Consider the following 16926-nt stretch of genomic DNA (forward strand, 5'->3'; position numbering starts at 1 on the left):
TCCTCACAGGTGTTATCTGAATTAAAAGAGATGACTATTGCTGGTAGCATGCTTTCTTCTTAATAGCACAATGCACACAGCTTCTTCTGCTCTCCATCTTTATGCTGCATGCTGCTTAACTGTGGCTTTTAAGGTTTCATCAATTCCTACTGACACTTTACTGATAAATAGGTCGTTCAGAAATTCAACTGCATCCTAGTTTGAAGGGTTATGAGGCTGAGAAGGTACTGAATAATTTTCTTGTTCTTTCTTTTACCTCCCACAGCAGGAAAACCCCACCCAGTAAATCTTTGATGAAGAGATTATAAATATTAAGGAATTCACAGAAGTAGCTTAAATTTTCCATGAATAAGAGAAAGAGTCACAGCTGGATGTTCTCCCTATTTGAACTCAGTGTCAGCAATGGCCTGGGGTAAGTATTGACCATCCCTGAAATGCAAAGCATGAAGAACCTCACCTTCCTTAGCCACGCAGGCTATAGCTGACCCAACACTTTCTGGGACTGCTCTGACAAAGAGTGGAAGCCAAGCAAACACGTGGTCAATGCATATCCTGAAACAGCTGCCTTGAGATGCGAGCTGAGGGAGGGACAATGTTTCTCATAGCGTGGTCTGATGTCCACGTCGGTGGGAAAAGAGGTCACAGGAGGATTGCCACAGCCTTGGTGCAATACCAGCCTCACATGTTGCCCCTTTTTCTTATCTTCATTTTTGGAGCAGCAGTAATTATACCCCTCTGGAGGCCTCTCCTACAAGAACAACTGAGGGAGAATGCGCAAGTTCATAGTGCCACAGTGCCAATACCTTCTCCTTCTCAGAGAAGGTGACAATCCACTACTGGACAAAAATCCCACCCAAATTAATTTACAATTGTGTAGATCACAGAATTGTTAAGGCTTGAAAAGACTTTTGAGATCATCAAGTCCAACTGTTAACCTAGCTCTGCTTTTGTCACTGCTAAACCATGACCCGGGTGCCCCATCTAGATGATTTTTGACCACTTGATGATGATTCCACCACTTCCCTGGGCAGCCTGTTCCAGTGCCTGAATACTCTTTCAGTAAAGAAATTCTTCCTAGTAACTAATCTAACCCTTCACTGATGCAGCTTGAGGCCATTTCCTCTTGTCCTGTCACTTGTTACCTGGGAGAAGGTATCATCTACTGATAAAACTTGCATTGCAGTAGCAACACGCAGAATTGAAGCTTACCTCATGTTGTCTCACTGGTCAAGAATGTCCAATTTCTTTGGTTTTCTATTTCTTTCCACGATGTAACAGGATGTTTCTTGCCACAACACAGTTCCTAAGGGATTGTCTAGACTACACTTTGGCAGTGTGCCATATTTTTCTGCCAATTGGGTCATAAATTGTACTGAAACCTTCCACTTTCTGATTTTTAATGACCTTTAAAGCTAGTTATTGGACTTCTGCTTTTTGGGGAATCCACAAGTGTCTTTTTAGGTGCAGACCTAAACTGACATGAGCTCATTTGGATAAACTCAGATAGTCCAGCATATCATAACTTTTAATCAATTACATTGATTTATTGCCCTTATTGATTCACTGATCTACATTGAATGATTTGATTTCTTAGATTTCTTTGTGGGGTGGGAGAGAGGGGAGGAAACAGATGCTTTTATTAGTATCAATTTTTCTGTGAAGCTATAAATGGTAAAATGCCAGGATGCAATGTGTTCTGGTGATATATTGGACACAATTAAATTGAACAATGACTTGCTTATAAATCAAAGCAAAGGAGGAATCATAAACCATTCCTAACCAAGTGACCATAGAGATTTTGAGACGAAAGGAGGAACAGTTGTTTTTCCCACAACTGATACTCAATTATTTGTGCTCTGTCATGCGTGGATATCAAATCTTTAAATAATTTCACTTTAATGTGTTCTTTCTTTAACAATTTTAGAATTGCTTTTTCAAATTTGTATTTTATTAAGTAGTGGTGCATATTTAAAAGGTAAATCATACATTATAAAAACAGTAGGAGCCTGAGACAAAACCATAAAAAAAGTAAAGTAAGGTGGGTTGTTTTGCTTTTTTTTTTTCTTTCTTTCAATTCTCTGTCAAATAACAGGCAGAATAAGAGAAAAATCACATTTATAACTTATTCAGCAGATTTGATTCTCAGGGACAATATGTTCTAATGCAGTTGTATAATCAGTTCTTTTCTGCCTCTCCTATAAGTGCAGCATTGTGCTGTGATATATCACAATAAACTGGTAAAAAAACTAAAGGACTCTTTCCTAGAAATAGTCTCTTTTAAAGGCAGGATAGCATTGAATTGTGTCTAATGGTACTACATAAACTTCATAAACATTAACGTGCATAATGTTCACAAAGTAATACATCTGCTTGTTTTATCAATTCCCTGCCTTATTAATTCAAGACTTTTTAACATACTTGAAAAGAACAAGCATAGATTTGTGATAAAAGCATCAAAAATAATGTCAGTCAGAGGACCCTGGGCTCTATTCCTGATCCTACTGAAGATTCACTGCAGAAATATTACCTAAGCCACTATCTTCAAAGTTCACAGACATTAAGTTTGGATCACTTTTATGATCATCTCATCCAATCTTCTATATAACATAGGCAAATAACTTTTGCAGGATTTCTACTTCAAGTCTATATTGTACTTGTGCTGGAGAAAATTAGACACTTAAATCTTAGGCAGAAGGGGCCAAGGATTTGAATCCTCTTTGCCGAAGTGATGAACATCTTCCATTTTCTTCTTGAAGTTAAAGACAGCTGTGCATGTTCAATACCTCTAAAAATAAGGCCATCTTGAACAACCTTTACCATCTTTCAGTAAGGTTATTTATATTTCTCTCCCTCTCATCATTGTTATGAATTCACTGCTATTTGTAAGGCACTTGAAGGGAGGTGTTATAGAAATTGAAAATATAGCCATAGATCATTTGCATTGACTTGAATGTGCTCTGCGAGAGTGAGACAGAAAGAGAAAGAGAGAGAGAGAGAGAGAGACAGAGAAAGAAAGAGAGAGAGAGAGAGACATCTTTCTAGATATGGAGACAGAGCAAGTATAAGGCTGTTTTTCCTGTCTCCTGGTCGTGTACTTATCTGCAAGTACAAAATATTTAGAGGTATCAATGTCGTGTACAGAGGAAACTAGGATTTTCTGGGGAGCAGAAAGAGAATAGGTTAATAAGAAATTAGAAGGGTAAAATAAACTAAATAGACTTGAAAATGGGAAGAGCACTGCTGAAATGGTTTTACAGCGGGCACTTTCTTCTTTTGAGCAGAGGCAAAGCAAAAGAAAATACTTGGATGATTTAAAATGCAGCGTTGACACAGCCTTGCTTCTTGTATAGGTCTTCTGAATGGGATTTGGTTCTGTTGGAAATTAAATGCATTGCATTTCTAACACCCGGGACATATTAGAAAGTGATCTGCATTGCCTTGGGATTTTTAGCTCACGCACATTTTGAGTATATTACCACAACAATTAAAATTCAAACATACTTTTCTCAAATAAATACTTAATTTAATCTTCCTTCAGGACAAAAACATTTTATATATATAACATATATGTATATATGTATATAAATATTTGGATTTTTGTTTTTGCTTTGTTTTGAGGAGATCATATGAAAAATATCTTTCCTTAACGATGCACTACAAGTAAATCCCCACAGAAAACATGCCAAAATTGTCAGGCAATGCTTGGCATATCTTTAATACAGAGCAGGACACATAACAAGATTTACCCACTGCCTTGGAGACAGAGAAGGGGTTGTCATGAGGACAGTTCTTCAGAGTTTTTACAAAAATGCATGGCTCCATCTGTCTTCCCTCTTTTCCTTGGCTACGAGAACAGCCTAGCAATTTCAATAACCCAACAAGGGACCTCATGCACCAGGAGAAGTGAGGAACAGATTTTTCAATTTGGCACCATTCTGATTTATTTTTTTTTTAAATGGCAGTTGAAATAATTATCCGCAGCTACAGGCAGCTGATGGATAGCATGTTTAATCTATGGATCCAGCTTCACGCTCTGCACTGTGTACTGAGGATAAACAGGGATGTTATGAGTGAGAGAGTTGTATGAAATAGTTCAAATACAAATCAAAGCTAGAACGGTTTGTCTTTTTACTGACTTCACAGAAAGGAAACTACTGGAGCTGTTTTACAAACATCACCTGATTTCACAGGGTCTAAAAGAATAAATAATAAGATGCTGATGTCCTGACCCTGAAATGCTCATGTTTAGAGCCATACCCACTGTCATTTCTAAAATAGAAACATATACACACAATCAAAATATGTGCATATAATCAAAGGCCAGCTATATTTTAGCATGAATGTATAGAGAAACTCTGCTTACTTATTGGCTAGGACACATCCCACTGTAAATTTCAATACTCACTATATTTTTTTCTGATGGAGAAAAATAGAAAGTTTCAGTACACTGAATTTGCTAAGCCAGATAATACTTTTAACATAGTTTTGTGGCCCAGTGGATTGTTTTTAGAAGATTTAACATGTCGTAGGATCCATCCCTTTTGATATTCAGATATTGAAGGATTTTATAGCCTGTTTGATGGGGTAGGTGGTATGGGGAGCATCCCCAAGCTTCAATCCCAGGTAATTTGTTTGAGATTTGTTTATTAGACCAATGCAAGAAATCTTATTTCCCTCTCCAACTGATCCCACTGCTCAGTTTTTTGCCTTTTTTTTGTACTTCAGAGATGATATTATGTAGTCATAGGCTTAAAGGACAGACTTGCCCAATGGCTACAATTTTCTGACAGTGAGTTTCCTGGTAGCTTTGCAATAACTTTCCAGAAACTGTAGCTTTTTCAAACAGTTCTTTGAGCACAGGGCAGACGATGCAGTTGCACACATTTTGGCTAAATTTTGATCTCCAGGTAGATTTCCTTTATATTGTTCTGCTGCTGTTATTATGATTTCAGCTATAGCAATACCTACAAGATCTAGTCTTGGACCAGACAAAAACCTAGCAGTTATTGAACTATGAGTTGTACAAACAAAGAATGAAATTAAGTCGCCTCAAAGCTTATAGACCATGTATCAGATGGGAAGTGTAAAGGACGAGTGAGCAGAAAAGTATAATAAAAAATACTGTTTATCACGATAGGATCCGTATCAAAATCTTAATTCTTGCAACTCTTTTCATAGGCAAAGGAGAGTTATAAGCCCAGATTTAAAGGAAGGTAATGAAACAACTCTGTTCATAGGAAATTCCTGCTATGTGTGAAAATAATAGAAATATACTTAAAATCCAGCCCTAGTAGATGATGGAGACTGGTTCTATAAACCGATCAAAATAGACATTTTGTCACTTCAAGATGATGGACAAGTTGGCTTTGAAAATGGAACTAATTAGCTGTTATTGGATGAAATATTGAAGGAGGGTACAAAAAAAAAGTGATGAGGAAGAAGGGAGTGAATATTGCATGGATAAATCTGAGGCACTGTGAAAATAATCTTTACCTCAGCCTTAACAACTGTTTGCTGTGGGACAAAGCTGTTTGCAACAAAAGAAAATCAGAACTTTGCAGGAGTTGAATTTTAGAAGGGGAGTATCTCAGCCCCAAGGGTGGAGGGGAAACCTGAGGCTTGGCTGTGGTACTGAGGGTGCACCTGAAAGACCCAGAATCCAGTGCCTCTCTAGGTTCATGTCTGCATTGCAGGGCAAGCAGAGTTTTTTATGAGCACTGGGCGTGCCCATTGCTGCTGAGGAAAATGAGCTCTGACCCCTCCTTACAAGCACAGCAGGGTTTGTATAGGCAGAAAGGTGAGAGCCACCCCTGGGGATGGTGGGTGCCTGCCAAGGGCTCTGGCAGTCTGGCTGTGTTTGCCTTTTAAAGCCTTCACATCTGTGCCCCTGGCAGCATGGCTTTTAATTATCCTTTTAAGCTCTGCCTCTCCCTACTTTAGTCAGGAGAGCACAAGAAGAGATTTTCTTGCTACCTCTTCAGTGTCAAGAAAGGTTCCTTTGCTTTTGCTTTCCCTTGAATATACTGATCTCTCAGACACTTCATAATTATCCCCTGTTCCAACCTTAGCTGAATGCCTTTTTCTCCTCTCTTTTATTGTGACTGATTTTATTTTTTGAATTTCATAAAGAGTGCTTTTTAGTTATGTTTTTTGTTGCATTTTAATCATGGTTTTATTGCCCCTTGCAGCACCTTGAGCATAGTATAAATATTATCATAGCCTTTCAATGTTTAAAGGATACCATGTCTGTTATGATAAAATATGTCGTTACTAAATGTGTCAGGAGCAGTCATGGGTTTTTTTCTCACACGGTCTTTGGTTGTTGTTCTGTAGCAAATATGCTTAACAGCCCTCAGCTTAGCTTTTCTGTGTGAAGAACTAGGATATAACCAGTTTCTATTGTTTTCAAGAAGAAAGAAAAATCGCAGCCTCTGGCTCAGTTGCTCAGCTAACGTAAAATGGCACAGTGTTATTAAAATCAATGAGACCTGGGCCAGGTTGGTCTAGCCAGGCTATTGAGTGATACTAATATATTATCCAGTACATTACATTTCTAGGCTAATAATATAGCTAGAAATTTCCAATGGTGTCCCAAATTTTAGGCTGATTCACTTACAAATTACAGTGCTGGATGAAGGGTATCAGAAACAACAGTCCTGGTGCTTCTTTCAATGTAAGTGCATATTATTTTTCCCTGGGTGAAATTCTGGCAAATTTTAATCTTTGTTGGATCCAGCAGGGCTTCAAACCATGTTTTTAGATATGTGAGGGTTTTTTAGAAAAAATATGTTGATACCCCATTCCTGGTGACTTTTGCACTTCATGATAGTATTTTTTGAGTTATTCTTCCAACTCAAACATGGAAGAACCAATGACTGAGCTTTGATTTGATAGCTGAGAGCATCTGGACAGAGTGTGATGTGTACATGTAATCTCATGAAAGGTCACACTAAGTGTAACACAACTTTATTAAAAAGCAAAAAATTGGTAGGGGGTCTGTGTGGCCTCAACAACTCAAATGTACACTCCTACATCACAGGATCAGGGCCTCACTAAATTCTGTGTGTGAAAAATTCCTTCAAGAAGATAAAATAAGGGCCATGACAATGGAAGCATTTTGATCAACAGCACAAAATAGCTGCCTGCACAGAATCACATGAACACCTGAGACCACAGCATGGCAATGGCAACTCCCTACTGCACGAAAGACAAATTACAAGCACATTTTCTGGAAAATATGTCCCTGATGTGCAGCATTTTTTGATGCTTGCATTTGGATTTTTGTTCTTTGGAATTTCATTATCATATGGATAATATTGCAGATTTTAACAGTTTGATTTTAACAAAAGATTCTGCACAGTTACTTTCTTGGTGAAGTCTTAGACTTTAAATTTATTGTGTGGATTAAAATGTCAAGCAGTTTGGAAGTCTTGAAAACATTGTCCCTTACTGTAAGGCTGTGCAGGATCAGTATCCAAAGAAAGGACTCTGAATGGGTCAAGTCGAAGAGACTTCAGGGCAACTCCCTCTGTATGTAAACAGCAGAGACTGGATGAGATCCAAGGATTAAAGGAAGTGTTTAAAGGTCCTAAGACACTAGGGAATCATTAACCAGATTCCAGGGATCCTGGAAATGTGGAATTTCTGTACTATTGGAGGATTCAATTTTTTAAGGAAAAGACTTCAAAGCCACCAGTCACAAAGTCTTTCATGAAGTGACACGTTGGGGGAAGAAGCAATTTTTCAGGTCAGTCAAGCCATTCTTTCTCCATCAAGGATACTAGGATATGCTACTATTTTTGCAATGGTTTCTGCATTATTTCAAAATAAATCATAGAATCATAGAAGCATAGAATGTGTTGAGTTGGAAGGCACATATCAGGATCATGGAGTCTAACTCCTGGCCCTCTCTAGGTCACCCCAAGAATTCCATCATGTGCCTGAGACCATTGCCCAAAAACTCCTTCTGAACTCAGACCAGCTTGGTGCTGTTACCTCTTCCCTGGGCAGCTTGTTCCAATGCTCAACCACCCTCTGGATGAAAACCCCATAAAATATATGTTATGAACAGAAAAATAATTCTGTTTAAAACATGAAAGCCGAAATATTGTGTTTCAACACTGTTAAACTATATTCCAAATAATATTATTGGAAAAGATGCTTTTTGTTCTGAAATTAAAAGTAAAAACTGAAAAGAATTCAGGGTTCAAAGAATGGACATTTTCTAAGAGTTGCAGCACTGAGATATTTTTCATCTGGTTTTAGTTGCTGAAGTTTGACTGTCTTTTGTATTGAAACGAAGAGTTATGAAAACTTTTGTACACTACTTCTTGCCTTTCACTGGTTTTCCAAGAATTCACCATCAGCCAGGTCTATGTACACACTGCATTCTTCTCTGATGAGGTTTGTTTTAATGAAAGAAAAGAGAAAATAACTAATGGGTGAATACAGTTCTTCAGTAATATCTCTTGTAATGATAAATGTCATAATTTGCCCAAGTCCCTGTGTACCATTCTTCCCCTCTCACTGCTAAGAATCTTTTGATCTAAGGAACATTCCATGATAATTTAAGAAACAGTTTTTCAGATGGCATAAAAATTTAAATTATTTTTGAAATGAAAATTAAAAGCATTTAGCAAGCAATCCTCACTACATTCCAGTTAACAATTATGTAAGATAATCAAACATCATGCTCTAAAATTCTGGCAGTGGGAAGCAAAAGAGGATTTTCTTGCTTTTGCATTTTATATAATTATCTATCTTTGTTACAGATGGATTTTTAAAACCTCTTCTCCACTTAAAATATCAAATACTAGTTGCAGGGTAGCAGAGGGGTGGCTTATCCTGTGTGATTTCATGTGGCTGTAAACCATGGGACACATGGTGAATCAATGGGAGAGATGATTGAAGAGCAATTTGCAGACGGGAGATGACAATGGCTCATCATGGATCCTATTTTGGGAATTGGTGGGGCTATGCACAGAGTCTTTCAAGGTCACCCGGAGATATCAGCTTCATTAGCCCCTTCTGGCTGGGTACTGGCTCTCAGCAGGAAGGGCTGATTACACCCACGGTCCCTGTGCCAGCACGGCCCATTGCTCAGCCCTGGCAAGGAAACCTCACTTCAGCAGCTCCAGAGGTGCACGTGGCTCAAGAGCCACATGTTGCTCACTCCTGACCTAAGCCACTGAGACACAGCGCTGGTTTGATTGTCTTAACATTCCCTCATTAGCATGTATCTGCAGATTGATTTTTAGTACTGTTGATGGAAATTATTTCTCAGAAAAATCAACAGTTGTTCAGAGTAAATCCCATATGAGAAAACTTGATTTCTTCTTTATATGCTACAGATCATGGGCTCTTTGGGGCAAGATATGTTCCAACAGCTATTTGTATAAACGAGCCCAGTGCCTTTAGCAAGGAGGGGATGAACACATGCCCAAAACTTTCATGGTTTTTTTCTTTCTTTTTTTTCCTCCTTTTTTTTTTCTTTTTTCTTTTTTGTTTTATCTCTTTTTCTTTTTTCTTGCTGTCTTCTGTTTTTTTTTTTTTTTTAATGGGTAGAATGGAAAGGTTCCCTCATCTATCTAGTTCATCAAGGGTACTTTGGAAATCCTGTCACTGGCAGGGGAGGCTTAGATGCTCACACTGAACAGCTTTATCCTTCACTTGAAGCCATTTGTTCATGTAATTGTGTTATCAGCTCATTGACCAGTACACAATGCATATGCAAATGTGTGCTCTTATGTTGTAATGACAAAAAGTATAATTCATCTAAAAAGTAATTTGAAAATCACATACTCTGAGTATGGTCTGTTGCTGTGGAGACTTGAGGGTGCTTGACTGTCTCTGCTCCACTGTTGGTGTTAAACCAAACCTGTGTAATCCAGGACTGAATTACTCTTGTGTCTTTGGTTTCCAGAGGGACAGAGTTAAATGCTGCCTGCCTAAGAAATGTTCAGCTGAAAATAAAGCATGGAAGCTCAAGCTGCAGTGAACAGTCACTCACATTTTTCCTTTTGCATGACCATCACCAGCTGAGTGGAACACTGATAATCTCTTTTGGTAACACTGCTGGTGCTATTGCATCAGGAAGGCTGATATGATGGATGTACACAGGAGTCTCTGATTTTCCAGTGAGCATGTGAATACACCACAATAGATACAACTCTCTTGGCTATCCAGGGTTAGGAGACAGAGGGCACAGTCTCACCTCCATGGGCCAGACTGTCCTGTTACTCACAAAACCCATTAGCATTGCTGCTCCCAGCTGCAGCATTGCTGATAGCTCATTGCTATTCAGAGATTATTCAAGTGTTCAGAGTTAAAGCTGCAGGACACATTTTTGGTTGGTGTAAACTGACCAGGCCCCCATCAAGGGATGTCTACTATTATAAGTTTGTTGGTAGGATGATTCTGTATGGTCTGCTCTGGTCTTCAAATTCTATAAATGACACCTCTGACATAGCAACTTACTTAGGAAAGCTAATTAAAGACCACATGGCTTTTACTGGTGACATACACCTGTCCACAGATGTTGAGAAATTTTAGGCCTGTTCTCTATTTGGATGGGAAAAGAGCTTTGACAAAAGCAGGAGACTTAGTTTGGCACCCTTTAGAAACCTGAGAGATAGGAAGGAAGTTCCTTATGCACACCATTCAGATCTCACTCTTGGGTTCTCCGCTTTGTTGTATCCAAAGGAAATAAATATATATCTATGCTTGAACAGTTTGGGGTAGAACTGTTCAGAAGTCTACTTTTGGAACAATGACTAAAAGGAAAAATCAAAGATATAAACAGGTAAGCAAGCAAAGAATGAGCTGTAGCAGGCTGCCAGATTTAAGTCACAGCCATGAAGTCCTGCAAGAAGCAGAAGTGCTTTTTTTAATCTCAGGGGCAACCTGAGCCTAATTGTATAGTCAGCACAGCGTAGCATTGGATCTGCTTGTAGCAGACATGCCAGGTTTTGTGCTTTGCCTGGAGTGAACTGTGCTGTTTACCAAATGAACACATATATTCACACTCACATACACTCTGAGTTGGAAATACAGGCCATTGCAGACAGCAGAGGTGAGGAGTAACTGTGGGACAGCTCAGAAGGTGGTCAGTGAGTAATGTGGAGACTGTTCTGAGCAGAGGGAGGCATATACAGAGAGCATGAGGATGCCTGGTGCAGACAGATGTCAGTGTCTGGGAATCATCTGGGAACAAGCTGGGCAGAAGAACTTCACAGAAACGGTGACTGGGCATTGGAATGGACTGCCCAGGGAGGTGGTGGAGGTGCCATCCCTGGAGTTAAGGAAAGACTGGATGTGGCACTCAGTGCCATGGTCTGTTTGACAAGGTGTTGGTTCACAGTTTGGACTTGATCTCAAAGGTCTTTTCCAGCCTCATTGATTCTCTGATTCTGTGATTACTGGATGAAGTTATTTAAAGTTTGCTGAAAGGAGTCTCAAGGTGTGCAGAACTTTCTGAATGTTCAAGAAACAGCTGGAAAATATCTCTGTCACCTTTCAGCTCTTTCACTTTTTCTGTTGCTTGGTACTGACATTTACTCCTCCTTTCTTACTGTAAAGTACAAAAATACAACTTCCTTGTTTCTTTTCCAATAGGTATTGTAAGAGCCCCTGATGGCCAGAAGCCTTAATTACAAGCAATTATTGAAGATAAAATGTATGTAAACAACAACAACAAAAAGTTATAGAATGCATAAGATATATGCTTCCTAGCAAGGTTTTAGAGCAAAATTTTACTGTTGACATTTTCTTTAAGTTGTATAACTTTAAATATCTGTCATGCAGTAGGCAGTCTCTTCAAATTACTATTATTTTAATTAAATGCTGAAATCCTGGCTGGGAATCAACACATGTTTTTGAATTTGCAGGCTTTTTTTAGGGTTCTTAAGTAAGATCTCAGCATTGTAATTTTTGACAGGTCTTTTTGAAAATCCCAGTGTGGATAGTGTTATCTCAGCCAAATTAATTCCTAGAGTAATTCAGTTTGATTCATTAAGGACTTAGCCCTTGTGAGATTTTTTTGGCACGTCCATTGCCTTAGAGACCTAGCTGTAGAATTAAGAGTATGTAAACTTTTGATCACCTACAAATTAAATTTTATCCTTACCAGTGTTATTGTTGTTTTCCAAGCATTTGATGATTTGTGTAATAATGCCACTTGAGAGAGATGGGAATTTCATGTATGTGGCTTTAAAGAAATTGTGTCTTTCTCACTTTAATCTCTGGAGCAACAATTTTCCATTCCTGAGCAAGGCATACATTCTAACTTTACCTACTGATGTTTTTTGAAACATTAGATGTTAGAATTTTTTTTTTCATTTTAATGAGTCTTTATTTGCTTTTCTCTCTCTTCTTCATGGGGCCAGGGGCAAGGAGAGAAGGTGAAACTCAGTTCTGCTGAGGGATGGGTAGGCAAGCTCCCATCCTACTAAACTCAGTGGGAGGGTTGCTACTGATGTGAATAGGTCTCTCTCTGATGCACACAGCTCCCCTGTAACATTCAGCAGGTATCCCAGCAAGTCAGTACAAGCTTTGGGCAGAAATGCATAATAGAGAGAGAATGCATTTTTAAAATGTTCCTTTATTTTTACTCTTTTAAAATTACATAGCTTATGGAAGGCAGCAGACAGAATATACAGTCTGTTCGGCATGTCTGTGAATAACTGCTGCGATTCCTGCTAGAAGCACTCACGCAACAGAAAAGCAAGAATGCCCTCATAAAAACTCTTTAATTTCCCTTCCCTCTCTTTTTTCCTCAGAGTGCCTTTATGTTCTTTTGATGGAAGCTAACTGGAATTAAATATTGAAAAGAGTTAAAAAATGGGTAACTTCTTTTCTCAAACTCATAAAAAAAGAGATTTTAAATCTGTGAAAGATGAGTTTGACCATCTAGCTTGACCTCCTGCAGAGTACAGAACATGGCATTGTCAACCCTGTAAAGGTACCTGTAACCTGTGCTGGACTAAGGTAAGAGCTTCCAGAAATACATCTTGACTTTATTTGGAGACATCAAACAATGTAGGATCCACAAACTTGTTTGACAGCTTATTTCATTATTTATATTGTTAGAATGTGGTATTACGTTGTTAATAATAGCAGATTCACCCATTTGGAAATACTGTTTGTATACTCTGCTACATGAGTGTCTTCCCTTGGAGTCTGAAGCCTTAATTTGAAAATATCTGTGCCATGGATAATCCATTCAGGACAGGATTTATGGAGATCCTGTGGGGTGCCAGTTTCTGCCAAGTAGTGTAGGAGTTAGAAGCCAGAGAAAACCACGGGATCTGCCTGTCCGGCTTCTGGAGTAGAGAATATCCTTTCTTCACATTGATGCTGAGCTTCTCCGCTCCTGGAGACTGTCATTACCAAGTTACAAAAAGTTTCTACCTCCATAGCCTAAAATCTTGTGAAAATAGTTCCTTTGGCATATTTGCAGCCCAGTGAAAGAGCTTTCTTGTTTCACTTCCTGCTGTTCTGCACTGCTCAGAGAGAGGGGGTTAAAAATGACCTTATGGTTGGCCAGAAACAATGGAGTTTGGAATAACATCATCTACCTGATTCCTAGAACCAGTACTTTGGAGTTCCAATGGGGAAAATAAATTTTGGAAATTAAAGGAGAAAAAAAATGTTTTATAGGCAGCTGTGCATGTGTTAAGATCCCAAAGGGAACAAATGGCTTCTGCAAATCAGAGAAGAAATGTATTTTTCAGGCTATAGTTAAGAAGAGAAAGGGGTAGAGAAAACCTTTTTCTCCAGCCGAAAAACAGTCCATTTTTCAGGTGGCTGTTTGGAGTACATGGGAAAACAATTATTTTCATTCAAAACAAAGCAAAACAAAAAAAAAAAAAAGCCCCGCAACAAAACAGGAAGCAAAGCAGATATACTTAGGAAAGTGCAGTAGTAATGGAGTGGGAAAATACTTAATTTTGAACTGAATTTTGAGGACTCAGTTCACTACTGCATAGGTGATAGGGATGGCAGGCAGCTATATCAATGAGACCTCTTAACTGGCACATTGCAGCACAGAACAGGAGCTGCACTATACTTGCTGTGCTTGAGGTAGCCTTATACACCAGCTGCAGAGGAAGGCTGCCCAGCCTCATTCCCTGGGCTTTTCCATGGAAAGGAGATAAGACGATAACATTTAGTCCATTAGTGTGTGCCATCCTCCCAAGGCAAAGTTGGAACGTAGTTTTGATCTGTTTGTCTAAAACATTACAGCTTATGCAACATTTCAGGTACACCCTCTGAACTCTGTGCTGTAATACCAGTATTACTTCCAGCCTGTTTTCTAGTATGATGTGAATTTTTTCCCTGTTAAAACATAAACTAGCCAATGAAATTTTTGGGTGGATAGTGAGTGATGTGTAGCTTCTCACTGTTGATGTTATTGGCATCTACTGGTGGTCATGCTTCCTTTGCAGTCATTATGGTGCTCTTCTGATGCCTTAAGTTTTAGCTTTCATATTTCCCAGATTCTGTACTTCATTTGTGTATAACTCTGGACCTCATACAAAGTGTTAGCAAGTTCTCCTAACAGCTTAGTCAGACGAAATAATCCTTTTGAACCAAGGACACCATTGCAGCTTCAGGTCCAAAAAGTGTAAGCAACAGCGAATTGAGGAGAGCAATCTGGGAGGATGGGACTTCACAATCTGAAACTGTAATTGGATAATTAGCCCCAATATGTAAATGGACCAGAACTTATAAAAGTGTGAAAACACTTGACCCGGCATCCACCTTGGGCAGAGCCATGGCCAGGCTCTTGTACTGCCCAAGGTGTATCCTTTGAAGGCCTTTTAATAAATAGCTGCTTTATTCCCGTAACACTGACTAAGTAGCCTCTCAAGGCATCAGTTTTTGGCGACACTGCCGGGACTCAAACCTGGAACCTTTGAATTAGAAGTCCAATGAGCCAGCTTGTTTGGCAGTCACTTGTTAGAGGTTCAAGTTCAAATATACTCACATTTGTCTCTCCATTGACAGGAGTCAGCTCTTGCTTCCATCCACAGTTAGATGAAGCTCCCCTTTCCTGTCCTGGTTCTTCCCTTCATTGCTTCACAGTTGCTGTTGGCAGGTGACATGGAACTTGCAGGTGCAGCCTGGGAAGGTACTCCTTGCTGATGTGGTGGTAAAATACTAATAGCAATGGAAGCAATTTTTTCCATGGTATGATTTGCACTCTTTGTTTTTGATGTTTCTCCTGGTGTCACCTTGGTCTGTGAGCATGTGGGTGACCTCTTTATCACGGCCTTTGAGTTAGTGATGAGACTTACTTAATCATCAGCTCCTCAATAAAACTGTCTTAATAAAGCTTCTTATAATAAGCAGTTTTAATAAAACTGCCCGGTAGTGATATACGTATGTCCAAGACATAACCAGGGCTCCTACTATGTGCATTGTCATTGCCAAAGACTTCTTCAGCAGAATACCCTTGTGATGGCTGGGATCATGCTCACCACTCATGGCACCTGCCAGGATATTTCAGCAGCTCCTGCTGATGAGACAGAATTCAGGTCCAAGACAGTTAATAACAGGGCCACAGCAGCCACAGGGGAGTGGGCATGGCAGAAGAGGCAGACCTACAAAAAGAAATCAGAGTATTCAGTGGGTGAACAGGAACTGGGGAGCTCAGGGGTTGGTATCAGTCAAGATCTATCAGTTAATAACAACTAAAGTAACCTACAATTTATTTTTCTGCTTTTACCACTAAACCAGCCTTCACTCTGTTACATCTCTTCATCAGACCCTTTCTGTGTTCTGCAAGGCTTTTCAAATTTGGTCAGTACCTCGGTGGTTTCTAAAGATTATCCTCTGATAACTGTCAGTGAGTTATCAAACTACATAGTAATTTAACTGAGAAGAAAAAGAGTGTGTTGTAACAGTGAGGCACAGAACAGTATGGAAAGGCAGGAGATAGGGTGAATGAATCATCAATGGCACACATTCTCTAGGGCAGTACTTGGACTGTGCACCTCCTAAACACTGCCACACACCCCTTCTTCACACAGTCTGGGATTGCAAGTGATTTGCATCGTCCCTAACTACAGTTTATTGCTGCCTTCCCTTCTGGGGTCTTGAAAGGTCATCCCCCAGTTTCTACAGACTGTATCTCCTATTGCAGGTGTGAACATGGTTTGAAGCCTCTGTTGCACATGCAGCCTGGGAGATGGCTGGTGCTCCTTCCATGGTCTGGACTGAGTTGCTCCTGCTGCTGCTGCCCCTTGTAAAAGGGAAAATCATCAACCACCTCTTCACACTGGAATTGTCATATACATTCTTGAAAAAGTGCCTGAAATACAGCTAAGTAACGTTTATCCTCTTTGCTCCCTATCACTAGATTTAATGACATTTAATATTTCTGCCGCTATCTCTTGCAGAACAGAACAAGAAAGCAGCATAATGCTATCTAAGCATGATGCAAACAAAACACATTTATTTATTTCTGTTCATTAATTAGACTGCTGTAATGCAGCCAGTTTCTCAGCCAGTTTTTCAATAGCAGTAGGTTTTCATTCATCTAATAATGATTTTATGACTTGCAAAATGGCACAGAGTAAAATTTCACATGATGAACGTGTCTGCCTGTCTTCTTTGGTGGCTTGAGTTTCTGGACACACAGGAATAGAGAGCTCAGTGGAGAAATAAACTTGAATTATTGGGTCTTGGCTGTAAACACGGAGCTGGGAGCTTATTCTGTCTGACTTTGTGTGCCGGCATCATTCTTTCTGGTGCCCACTGGATAGTGAAATCAAAGCAAAATCTCAGCAAGCCAGAGAAAAGAGAATGAATGGAGAAGGGAGATCAACAGATGAGCTGTTAACACTTCTTTGCATATTTTAAGGGTAAATGGCCTTCGTCTGACTTCTTATATATTGCAGTTGCATTTTAGCCAAGCATTTTACG

General features: G+C 39.3%; 1 long non-coding RNA gene across 1 annotated transcript; it reads left to right on the forward strand.

Annotated features, from left to right (window-relative positions):
* The first annotated feature begins 269 nt into the window (after positions 1 to 269).
* On the forward strand, positions 270 to 16317 carry LOC141728700 (uncharacterized). Its single transcript, XR_012579848.1, has 5 exons — positions 270 to 412; positions 11614 to 11674; positions 12777 to 12984; positions 15007 to 15130; positions 16145 to 16317. It is a non-coding gene; the product is annotated as an uncharacterized LOC141728700 (long non-coding RNA).
* The last annotated feature ends 609 nt before the right edge of the window (positions 16318 to 16926 follow it).

Source organism: Zonotrichia albicollis, chromosome 3, assembly GCF_047830755.1.
Source record: "Zonotrichia albicollis isolate bZonAlb1 chromosome 3, bZonAlb1.hap1, whole genome shotgun sequence".
Taxonomy (NCBI): Eukaryota; Metazoa; Chordata; class Aves; order Passeriformes; family Passerellidae; genus Zonotrichia; species Zonotrichia albicollis.